This window comes from Lampris incognitus, chromosome 2, assembly GCF_029633865.1.
Source record: "Lampris incognitus isolate fLamInc1 chromosome 2, fLamInc1.hap2, whole genome shotgun sequence".
In the NCBI taxonomy this organism is placed as follows: Eukaryota; Metazoa; Chordata; class Actinopteri; order Lampriformes; family Lampridae; genus Lampris; species Lampris incognitus.
The window spans coordinates 54,166,323-54,181,363 of record NC_079212.1 but is presented as its reverse complement, the minus strand read 5'-3'; the positions used below and the strand labels follow the sequence as shown (position 1 = coordinate 54,181,363).

The 15,041-nt window shown below is 43.2% G+C and overlaps 1 protein-coding gene across 2 annotated transcripts in view; it reads right to left on the bottom strand.

Moving 5' to 3' along the window:
* ptpn11b (protein tyrosine phosphatase non-receptor type 11b) overlaps positions 1 to 15,041 on the bottom strand; it is a 223,313-nt gene that overhangs the window by 5,311 nt on the left and 202,961 nt on the right. The window lies entirely within an intron of this gene.

Sequence of the window (15,041 nt, the reverse complement as noted above, 5' to 3'; positions counted from 1 at the left end):
GGAAATAAGGTGGACATAAGGTGGACGTAAGATGGATGGGTAGGTGGATGTAAGGTGGATGGGTAGGTGGACATAAGGTGGATGTAAGGTGGACATAAGGTGGACATAACGTGGATGCTGGATGGATGTTAGGTGGTGTTCTCTATGGAAACCATTGATAGCTGAGGACAGATTAGAACTCCAGCTTGTTTCTACAATGGATAAGTAAACTTAAGCGTGTGCTGACTCTCGAGGCAGTAAATTATGATACTGGCACCAGATGTGCCAGCAACACCGCCACTCGACAGTCACGTCACACACATCCATCTTAACCAACACCTGGAGTCACTATTCATACATCTATCTTAACCAACACCTGCAGCGACTATTCACACATCCATCTTAACCAACACCTGCAGTCACTATTCACACATCCATCTTAACCAACCCCTGCAGTGACTATTCACACATCCATCTTAACCAACACCTGCAGTCACTATTCACACATCCATCTTAACCAAAACCTGCAGTGACTATTCAAACATCTATCTGAACCAACGCCTGCAGTGACTATTCACACATCTATCTGAAACAACACCTGCAGTGACTATTCACACATCTATCTTAACCAACACCTGCAGTGACCATTCACACATCCATCTTAAACACCACCTGCGGTGACTATTCACACATCCATCTTAACCAACACCTGCAATGACTATTCACACATCCATCTTAACCAACACCTGCAGTGACTATTCACACATCATCTTAACCAACTCCTGCAGTGACTATTCACACACCATCTTAACCAACACCTGCAGTCACTATTCACACATCCATCTTAACCAACACCTGCAGTCACTATTCACACATCCATCTTAACCAACACCTGCAGTCACTATTCACACATCCATCTTAACCAAAACCTGCAGTGACTATTCAAACATCTATCTGAACCAACGCCTGCAGTGACTATTCACACATCTATCTGAAACAACACCTGCAGTGACTATTCACACATCTATCTTAACCAACACCTGCAGTGACCATTCACACATCCATCTTAAACACCACCTGCGGTGACTATTCACACATCCATCTTAACCAACACCTGCAATGACTATTCACACATCCATCTTAACCAACACCTGCAGTGACTATTCACACATCATCTTAACCAACACCTGCAGTGACTATTCACACATCATCTTAACCAACACCTGCAGTGACTATTTACACATCCATCTGAACCAACACCTGCAGTGACCATTCACACATCCATCTTAACCAACACCTGCAGTGACTATTCACACATCCATTTTAACCAACACCTTCGGTCACTATTCACACATCCATCTTAACCAACACCTGCAGTGACTATTCACACGTCTATCTTAACCAAAACCTGCAGTGACTATTCACACATCTATCTGAAACAACACCTGCAGTGACTATTCACACATCCATCTTAACCAACACCTGCAGCGACTATTCACACATCCATCTTAACCAACACCTGCAGTCACTATTCACAACATCCATCTTAACCAATACCTGCAGTCACTATTCACACATCCATCTTAACCAACACCTGCAGTCACTATTCACACATCCATCTTAACCAACACCTGCAATGACTATTCACACATCCATCTTAACCAACACCTGCAGTGACTATTCACACATCTCTCTTAACCAACACCTGCAGTGACTATTCACACATCATCTTAACCAACACCTGCAGTGACTATTTACACATCCATCTGAACCAACACCTGCAGTGACCATTCACACATCCATCTTAAACAACACCTGCAGTGACTATTCACACATCCATCTTAACCAACACCTGCAATGACTATTCACACATCCATCTTAACCAACACCTGCAGTGACTATTCACACATTCATCAACCAACACCTGCAGTGACTATTCACACATCTTAACCAACACCTGCAGTGACTATTTACACATCCATCTGAACCAACACCTGCAGTGACCATTCACACATCCATCTTAACCAACACCTGCAGTGACTATTCACACATCCATTTTAACCAACACCTTCGGTCACTATTCACACATCCATCTTAACCAACACCTGCAGTGACTATTCACACGTCTATCTTAACCAAAACCTGCAGTGACTATTCACACATCTATCTGAAACAACACCTGCAGTGACTATTCACACATCCATCTTAACCAACACCTGCAGTCACTATTCACACATCCATCTTAACCAAAACCTGCAGTGACTATTCACACATCTATCTGAACCAACGCCTGCAGTGACTATTCACACATCTATCTGAAACAACACCTGCAGTGACTATTCACACATCTATCTTAACCAACACCTGCAGTGACCATTCACACATCCATCTGAAACACCACCTGCGGTGACTATTCACACATCCATCTTAACCAACACCTGCAATGACTATTCACACATCCATCTTAACCAACACCTGCAGTGACTATTCACACATCTCTCTTAACCAACACCTGCAGTGACTATTCACACATCATCTTAACCAACACCTGCAGTGACTATTTACACATCCATCTGAACCAACACCTGCAGTGACCATTCACACATCCATCTTAACCAACATCTGCAGTGACTATTCACACATCCATTTTAACCAACACCTTCGGTCACTATTCACACATCCATCTTAACCAACACCTGCAGTGACTATTCACACGTCTATCTTAACCAAAACCTGCAGTGACTATTCACACATCTATCTGAAACAACACCTGCAGTGACTATTCACACATCCATCTTAACCAACACCTGCAGCGACTATTCACACATCCATCTTAACCAACACCTGCAGTCACTATTCACACATCCATCTTAACCAACACCTGCAGTCACTATTCACACATCCATCTTAACCAACACCTGCAGTCACTATTCACACATCCATCTTAACCAACACCTGCAATGACTATCATCCATCTTAACCAACACCTGCAGTGACTATTCACACATCTCTCTTAACCAACACCTGCAGTGACTATTCACACATCATCTTAACCAACACCTGCAGTGACTATTTACACATCCATCTGAGCCAACACCTGCAGTGACCATTCACACATCCATCTTAAACAACACCTGCAGTGACTATTCACACATCCATCTTAACCAACACCTGCAATGACTATTCACACATCCATCTTAACCAACACCTGCAGTGACTATTCACACATTCATCAACCAACACCTGCAGTGACTGTTCACATATCTTAACCAACACCTGCAGTGACTATTTACACATCCATCTGAACAAACACCTGCAGTGACCATTCACACATCCATCTTAACCAACACCTGCAGTGACTATTTACACATCCATCGTAACCAACACCTGCAGTGACTATTCACACATCCATTTTAACCAACACCTTCGGTCACTATTCACACATCCATCTTAACCAACACCTGCAGTGACTATTCACACGTCTATCTTAACCAAAACCTGCAGTGACTATTCACACATCTATCTGAAACAACACCTGCAGTGACTATTCACACATCCATCTTAACCAACACCTGCAGCGACTATTCACACATCCATCTTAACCAACACCTGCAGTCACTATTCACAACATCCATCTTAACCAATACCTGCAGTCACTATTCACACATCCATCTTAACCAACACCTGCAGTCACTATTCACACATCCATCTTAACCAACACCTGCAATGACTATTCACACATCCATCTTAACCAACACCTGCAGTGACTATTCACACATCTCTCTTAACCAACACCTGCAGTGACTATTCACACATCATCTTAACCAACACCTGCAGTGACTATTTACACATCCATCTGAACCAACACCTGCAGTGACCATTCACACATCCATCTTAAACAACACCTGCAGTGACTATTCACACATCCATCTTAACCAACACCTGCAATGACTATTCACACATCCATCTTAACCAACACCTGCAGTGACTATTCACACATTCATCAACCAACACCTGCAGTGACTATTCACACATCTTAACCAACACCTGCAGTGACTATTTACACATCCATCTGAACCAACACCTGCAGTGACCATTCACACATACATCTTAACCAACACCTGCAGTGACTATTCACACATCCATTTTAACCAACACCTTCGGTCACTATTCACACATCCATCTTAACCAACACCTGCAGTGACTATTCACACGTCTATCTTAACCAAAACCTGCAGTCACTATTCACACATCCATCTTAACCAAAACCTGCAGTGACTATTCACACATCTATCTGAACCAACGCCTGCAGTGACTATTCACACATCTATCTGAAACAACACCTGCAGTGACTATTCACACATCTATCTTAACCAACACCTGCAGTGACCATTCACACATCCATCTGAAACACCACCTGCGGTGACTATTCACACATCCATCTTAACCAACACCTGCAATGACTATTCACACATCCATCTTAACCAACACCTGCAGTGACTATTCACACATCTCTCTTAACCAACACCTGCAGTGACTATTCACACATCATCTTAACCAACACCTGCAGTGACTATTTACACATCCATCTGAACCAACACCTGCAGTGACCATTCACACATCCATCTTAACCAACACCTGCAGTGACTATTCACACATCCATTTTAACCAACACCTTCGGTCACTATTCACACATCCATCTTAACCAACACCTGCAGTCACTATTCACAACATCCATCTTAACCAACACCTGCAGTCACTTCACACACATCCACCTTAACCAACACCTGCAGTGACTATTCACACATCCATCTTAACCAACACCTGCAGTGACCATTCACACATCCATCTTAACCAACACCTGCAGTGACTATTCACACATTCATCTTAACCAAAACCTGCAGTCACTATTCACACATCTGAAACAACACCTGCAGTGACTATTCACACATTCATCTTAACCAACACCTGCTGGGACCACTCACACATCCATCTGACCCAATAACCTGCAGTGACTATTCACAACATCCATCTTAACCAACACCTGCAGTCACTTCACACACATCCATCATAACCAACACCTGCAGTGACCATTCACACGTCCATCTTAACCAACACCTGCAGTGACTATTTACACATCCATCGTAACCAACACCTGCAGTCACTATTCACACATCCATCTGAACCAACACCTGCAGTGACCATTCACACATCCATCTTAACCAAGACCTGCAGTGACTATTCACACATCCGTCTTAACCAACACCTGCAGTCACTATTCACACATCCATCTGAAACAACACCTGCAGTCACTATTCACACATCTATCTGAACCAACACCGGCAGTGACTATTCACACATCCATCTTAACCAACACCTGCAGTGACTATTCACACATCCATCTTAACTATCACCTGCAGTGACTATTCACACATCTTACCCAACACCTGCAGTGACTATTCACACATCCATCTTAACCAAAACCTGCAGTGACTATTCACACATCTATCTGAACCAACGCCTGCAGTGACTATTCACACATCTATCTGAAACAACACCTGCAGTGACTATTCACACATCTATCTTAACCAACACCTGCAGTGACCATTCACACATCCATCTTAAACAACACCTGCAGTGACTATTCACACATCCATCTTAACCAACACCTGCAATGACTATTCACACATCCCTCTTAACCAACACCTGCAGTGACTATTCACACATCCATCAACCAACACCTGCAGTGACTATTCACACATCTCTCTTAACCAACACCTGCAGTGACAATTCACACATCATCTTAACCAACACCTGCAGTGACTATTCACACATCCATTTTAAACAACACCTTCGGTCACTATTCACACATCCATCTTAACCAACACCTGCAGTGACTATTCACACATCCATCTTAACCAACACCTGCAGTGACTATTCACACATCTATCTGAACCAACGCCTGCAGTGACTATTCACACATCTATCTGAAACAACACCTGCAGTGACTATTCACACATCTATCTTAACCAACACCTGCAGTGACCATTCACACATCCATCTGAAACACCACCAGCGGTGACTATTCACACATCCATCTTAACCAACACCTGCAATGACTATTCACACATCCATCTTAACCAACACCTGCAGTGACTATTCACACATCTCTCTTAACCAACACCTGCAGTGACTATTCACACATCATCTTAACCAACACCTGCAGTGACTATTTACACATCCATCTGAACCAACACCTGCAGTGACCATTCACACATCCATCTTAACCAACACCTGCAGTGACTATTCACACATCCATTTTAACCAACACCTTCGGTCACTATTCACACATCCATCTTAACCAACACCTGCAGTCACTATTCACAACATCCATCTTAACCAACACCTGCAGTCACTTCACACACATCCACCTTAACCAACACCTGCAGTGACTATTCACACATCCATCTTAACCAACACCTGCAGTGACCATTCACACATCCATCTTAACCAACACCTGCAGTGACTATTCACACATTCATCTTAACCAAAACCTGCAGTCACTATTCACACATCTGAAACAACACCTGCAGTGACTATTCACACATTCATCTTAACCAACACCTGCTGGGACCACTCACACATCCATCTGACCCAATAACCTGCAGTGACTATTCACAACATCCATCTTAACCAACACCTGCAGTCACTTCACACACATCCATCATAACCAACACCTGCAGTGACCATTCACACGTCCATCTTAACCAACACCTGCAGTGACTATTTACACATCCATCGTAACCAACACCTGCAGTCACTATTCACACATCCATCTGAACCAACACCTGCAGTGACCATTCACACATCCATCTTAACCAAGACCTGCAGTGACTATTCACACATCCGTCTTAACCAACACCTGCAGTCACTATTCACACATCCATCTGAAACAACACCTGCAGTCACTATTCACACATCTATCTGAACCAACACCGGCAGTGACTATTCACACATCCATCTTAACCAACACCTGCAGTGACTATTCACACATCCATCTTAACTATCACCTGCAGTGACTATTCACACATCTTACCCAACACCTGCAGTGACTATTCACACATCCATCTTAACCAAAACCTGCAGTGACTATTCACACATCTATCTGAACCAACGCCTGCAGTGACTATTCACACATCTATCTGAAACAACACCTGCAGTGACTATTCACACATCTATCTTAACCAACACCTGCAGTGACCATTCACACATCCATCTTAAACAACACCTGCAGTGACTATTCACACATCCATCTTAACCAACACCTGCAATGACTATTCACACATCCCTCTTAACCAACACCTGCAGTGACTATTCACACATCCATCAACCAACACCTGCAGTGACTATTCACACATCTCTCTTAACCAACACCTGCAGTGACAATTCACACATCATCTTAACCAACACCTGCAGTGACTATTCACACATCCATTTTAAACAACACCTTCGGTCACTATTCACACATCCATCTTAACCAACACCTGCAGTGACTATTCACACATCCATCTTAACCAACACCTGCAGTGACTATTCACACATCCATCTTAACTATCACCTGCAGTGACTATTCACACATCTTAACCAACACCTGCAGTGACTATTTACACATCCATCTGACCCAACACCTGCAGTGACCATTCACACATCCATCTTAACCAACACCTGCGGTGACTATTCACACATCCATTTTAACCAACACCTTCGGTCACTATTCACACATCCATCTTAACCAACACCTGCAGTGACTATTCACACGTCTATCTTAACCAAAACCTGCAGTGACTATTCACACATCTATCTGAAACAACACCTGCAGTGCCTATTCACACATCCATCTGAACCAACACCTGCAGTGACCATTCACACATCCATCTTAACCAAGACCTGCAGTGACTATTCACACATCGATCTTAACCAACACCTGCAGTGACTATTCACACATCCATCTTAACCAACACCTGCAGTGACTATTCACACATCCATTTTAACCAACACCTTCGGTCACTATTCACACATCCATCTTAACAAACACCTGAAGTGACTATTCACACGTCTATCTTAACCAAAACCTGCAGTGACTATTCACACATCTATCTGAAACAACACCTGCAGTGACTATTCACACATCTATCTTAACCAACACCTGCAGTGACCATTCACACATCCATCTTAAACAACACCTGCAGTGACTATTCACACATCCCTCTTAACCAACACCTGCAGTGACTATTCACACATCCATCAACCAACACCTGCAGTGACTATTCACACATCTCTCTTAACCAACACCTGCAGTGACTATTCACACATCATCTTAACCAACACCTGCAGTGACTATTCACACAACCATTTTAATCAACACCTTCGGTCACTATTCACACATCCATCTTAACCAACACCTGCAGTGACTATTCACACATCTATCTGAAACAACACCTGCAGTCACTATTCACACATCCCTCTTAACCAACACCTGCAAGGACCATTCACACATCCATCTGAACCAAAACCTGCAGTGACTATTCACAACATCCATCTTAACCAACTCCTGCAGTCACTTCACACACATCCACCTTAACCAACACCTGCAGTGACTATTCACACATCCATCTTAACCAACACCTGCAGTGACCATTCACACATCCATCTTAACCAACACCTGCAGTGACCATTCACACATCCATCTTAACCAACACCTGCAGTGACCATTCACACGTCCATCTGAACCAACATCTGCAGTGACCATTCACACATCTATCTTAACCAACACCTGCAGTGACCATTCACACATCCATCTTAACCAACACCTGCAGTGACTATTTACACATCCATCGTAACCAACACCTGCAGTCACTATTCACACATCCATCTGAACCAACACCTGCAGTGACCATTCACACATCCATCTTAACCAAGACCTGCAGTGACTATTCACACATCGATCTTAACCAACACCTGCACTGACTATTCACACATCCATCTTAACCAACACCTGCAGTCACTATTCACACATCCATCTTAACCAACACCTGCAGTGACTATTCACACATTCATCTTAACCAACACCTGCTGGGACCACTCACACATCCATCTGACCCAATAACCTGCAGTGACTATTCACAACATCCATCTTAACCAACACCTGCAGTCACTTCACACACATCCATCATAACCAACACCTGCAGTGACCATTCACACGTCCATCTTAACCAACACCTGCAGTGACTATTTACACATCCATCGTAACCAACACCTGCAGTCACTATTCACACATCCATTTGAACCAACACCTGCAGTGACCATTCACACATCCATCTTAACCAAGACCTGCAGTGACTATTCACACATCCATCTTAACCAACACCTGCAGTCACTATTCACACATCCATCTGAAACAACACCTGCAGTCACTATTCACACATCTATCTGAACCAACACCTGCAGTGACTATTCACACATCCATCTTAACCAACACCTGCAGTGACTATTCACACATCCATCTTAACTATCACCTGCAGTGACTATTCACACATCTTAACCAACACCTGCAGTGACTATTCACACATCCATCTTAACCAAAACCTGCAGTGACTATTCACACATCTATCTGAACCAACGCCTGCAGTGACTATTCACACATCTATCTGAAACAACACCTGCAGTGACTATTCACACATCTATCTTAACCAACACCTGCAGTGACCATTCACACATCCATCTTAAACAACACCTGCAGTGACTATTCACACATCCATCTTAACCAACACCTGCAATGACTATTCACACATCCCTCTTAACCAACACCTGCAGTGACTATTCACACATCCATCAACCAACACCTGCAGTGACTATTCACACATCTCTCTTAACCAACACCTGCAGTGACAATTCACACATCATCTTAACCAACACCTGCAGTGACTATTCACACATCCATTTTAAACAACACCTTCGGTCACTATTCACACATCCATCTTAACCAACACCTGCAGTGACTATTCACACATCCATCTTAACCAACACCTGCAGTGACTATTCACACATCCATCTTAACTATCACCTGCAGTGACTATTCACACATCTTAACCAACACCTGCAGTGACTATTTACACATCCATCTGAACCAACACCTGCAGTGACCATTCACACATCCATCTTAACCAACACCTGCGGTGACTATTCACACATCCATCTTAACCAAAACCTGCAGTGACTATTCACACATCTATCTGAACCAACGCCTGCAGTGACTATTCACACATCTATCTGAAACAACACCTGCAGTGACTATTCACACATCTATCTTAACCAACACCTGCAGTGACCATTCACACATCCATCTTAAACAACACCTGCAGTGACTATTCACACATCCATCTTAACCAACACCTGCAATGACTATTCACACATCCCTCTTAACCAACACCTGCAGTGACTATTCACACATCCATCAACCAACACCTGCAGTGACTATTCACACATCTCTCTTAACCAACACCTGCAGTGACAATTCACACATCATCTTAACCAACACCTGCAGTGACTATTCACACATCCATTTTAAACAACACCTTCGGTCACTATTCACACATCCATCTTAACCAACACCTGCAGTGACTATTCACACATCCATCTTAACCAACACCTGCAGTGACTATTCACACATCCATCTTAACTATCACCTGCAGTGACTATTCACACATCTTAACCAACACCTGCAGTGACTATTTACACATCCATCTGAACCAACACCTGCAGTGACCATTCACACATCCATCTTAACCAACACCTGCGGTGACTATTCACACATCCATTTTAACCAACACCTTCGGTCACTATTCACACATCCATCTTAACCAACACCTGCAGTGACTATTCACACGTCTATCTTAACCAAAACCTGCAGTGACTATTCACATATCTATCTGAAACAACACCTGCAGTGACTATTCACACATCCATCTTAACTAACACCTGCAGTCACTATTCACACATCCATCTTAACCAAAACCTGCAGTGACTATTCACACATCTATCTGAACCAACGCCTGCAGTGACTATTCACACATCTATCTGAAACAACACCTGCAGTGACTATTCACACATCTATCTTAACCAACACCTGCAGTGACCATTCACACATCCATCTTAAACAACACCTGCAGTGACTATTCACACATCCATCTTAACCAACACCTGTAATGACTATTCACACATCCCTCTTAACCAACACCTGCAGTGACTATTCACACATCCATCAACCAACGCCTGCAGTGACTACTCACACATCCATCTTAACCAACACCTGCAGTGACTATTTACACATCCATCTTAACCAACACCTGCAGTGACTATTCACACATTGATCAACCAACACCTGCAGTGACTGTTCACATATCTTAACACCTGCAGTGACTATTTACACATCCATCTGAACAAACACCTGCAGTGACCATTCACACATCCATCTTAACCAACACCTGCAGTGACTATTTACACATCCATCGTAACCAACACCTGCAGTGACTATTCACACATCCATTTTAACCAACACCTTCGGTCACTATTCACACATCCATCTTAACCAACACCTGCAGTGACTATTCACACGTCTATCTTAACCAAAACCTGCAGTGACTATTCACACATCTATCTGAAACAACACCTGCAGTGACTATTCACACATCCATCTTAACCAACACCTGCAGCGACTATTCACACATCCATCTTAACCAACACCTGCAGTCACTATTCACAACATCCATCTTAACCAATACCTGCAGTCACTATTCACACATCCATCTTAACCAACACCTGCAGTCACTATTCACACATCCATCTTAACCAACACCTGCAGTGACCATTCACACATCCATCTTAAACAACACCTGCAGTGACTATTCACACGTCTATCTTAACCAAAACCTGCAGTGACTATTCACACATCTATCTGAAACAACACCTGCAGTGACTATTCACACATCCATCTTAACCAACACCTGCAGCGACTATTCACACATCCATCTTAACCAACACCTGCAGTCACTATTCACAACATCCATCTTAACCAATACCTGCAGTCACTATTCACACATCCATCTTAACCAACACCTGCAGTCACTATTCACACATCCATCAACCAACACCTGCAGTGACTATTCACACATCTCTCTTAACCAACACCTGCAGTGACTATTCACACATCATCTTAACCAACACCTGCAGTGACTATTCACACAACCATTTTAATCAACACCTTCGGTCACTATTCACACATCCATCTTAACCAACACCTGCAGTGACTATTCACACATCTATCTGAAACAACACCTGCAGTCAGTATTCACACATCCCTCTTAACCAACACCTGCAAGGACCATTCACACATCCATCTGAACCAAAACCTGCAGTGACTATTCACAACATCCATCTTAACCAACTCCTGCAGTCACTTCACACACATCCACCTTAACCAACACCTGCAGTGACTATTCACACATCCATCTTAACCAACACCTGCAGTGACCATTCACACATCCATCTTAACCAACACCTGCAGTGACCATTCACACATCCATCTTAACCAACACCTGCAGTGACCATTCACACGTCCATCTGAACCAACATCTGCAGTGACCATTCACACATCTATCTTAACCAACACCTGCAGTGACCATTCACACATCCATCTTAACCAACACCTGCAGTGACTATTTACACATCCATCGTAACCAACACCTGCAGTCACTATTCACACATCCATCTGAACCAACACCTGCAGTGACCATTCACACATCCATCTTAACCAAGACCTGCAGTGACTATTCACACATCGATCTTAACCAACACCTGCAGTGACTATTCACACATCCATCTTAACCAACACCTGCAGTCACTATTCACACATCCATCTTAACCAACACCTGCAGTGACTATTCACAAGTCTATCTTAACCAACACCTGCAGTGACCATTCACACATCCATCTTAACCAACACCTGCAGTGACTATTCACACATCCATTTTAACCAACACCTTCGGTCACTGTTCACACATCCATCTTAACCAACACCTGCAGTGACTATTCACACGTCTATCTTAACCAACACCTGCCGTCACTATTCACACATCCATCTTAACCAACACCTGCAGTCACTATTCACACATCCATCTTAACCAACACCTGCAGTCACTATTCACACATCCATCTTAACCAACACCTGCAATGACTATCATCCATCTTAACCAACACCTGCAGTGACTATTCACACATCTCTCTTAACCAACACCTGCAGTGACTATTCACACATCATCTTAACCAACACCTGCAGTGACTATTTACACATCCATCTGAGCCAACACCTGCAGTGACCATTCACACATCCATCTTAAACAACACCTGCAGTGACTATTCACACATTCATCTTAACCAACACCTGCAATGACTATTCACACATCCATCTTAACCAACACCTGCAGTGACTATTCACACATTCATCAACCAACACCTGCAGTGACTGTTCACATATCTTAACCAACACCTGCAGTGACTATTTACACATCCATCTGAACAAACACCTGCAGTGACCATTCACACATCCATCTTAACCAACACCTGCAGTGACTATTTACACATCCATCGTAACCAACACCTGCAGTGACTATTCACACATCCATTTTAACCAACACCTTCGGTCACTATTCACACATCCATCTTAACCAACACCTGCAGTGACTATTCACACGTCTATCTTAACCAAAACCTGCAGTGACTATTCACACATCTATCTGAAACAACACCTGCAGTGACTATTCACACATCCATCTTAACCAACACCTGCAGCGACTATTCACACATCCATCTTAACCAACACCTGCAGTCACTATTCACAACATCCATCTTAACCAATACCTGCAGTCACTATTCACACATCCATCTTAACCAACACCTGCAGTCACTATTCACACATCCATCTTAACCAACACCTGCAGTGACCATTCACACATCCATCTTAAACAACACCTGCAGTGACTATTCACACGTCTATCTTAACCAAAACCTGCAGTGACTATTCACACATCTATCTGAAACAACACCTGCAGTGACTATTCACACATCCATCTTAACCAACACCTGCAGCGACTATTCACACATCCATCTTAACCAACACCTGCAGTCACTATTCACAACATCCATCTTAACCAATACCTGCAGTCACTATTCACACATCCATCTTAACCAACACCTGGAGTCACTATTCACACATCCATCTTAACTAACACCTGCAGTCACTATTCACACATCCATCTTAACCAAAACCTGCAGTGACTATTCACACATCTATCTGAACCAACGCCTGCAGTGACTATTCACACATCTATCTGAAACAACACCTGCAGTGACTATTCACACATCTATCTTAACCAACACCTGCAGTGACCATTCACACATCCATCTTAAACAACACCTGCAGTGACTATTCACACATCCATCTTAACCAACACCTGCAATGACTATTCACACATCCCTCTTAACCAACACCTGCAGTGACTATTCACACATCCATCAACCAACACCTGCAGTGACTACTCACACATCTCTCTTAACCAACACCTGCAGTGACTATTCACACATCCATCTTAACCAACACCTGCAGTGACTATTCACACAACCATTTTAAACAACACCTTCGGTCACTATTCACACATCCATCTTAACCAACACCTGCAGTGACCAGTCACACATCTATCTTAACCAAAACCTGCAGTCACTATTCACACATCTATCTGAAACAACACCTGCAGTCACTATTCACACATCCATCTTAACCAACACCTGCAGGGACCATTCACACATCCATCTGAACCAAAACCTGCAGTGACTATTCACAACATCCATCTTAACCAACTCCTGCAGTCACTTCACACACATCCACCTTAACCAACACCTGCAGTGACTATTCACACATCCATCTTAACCAACACCTGCAGTGACCATTC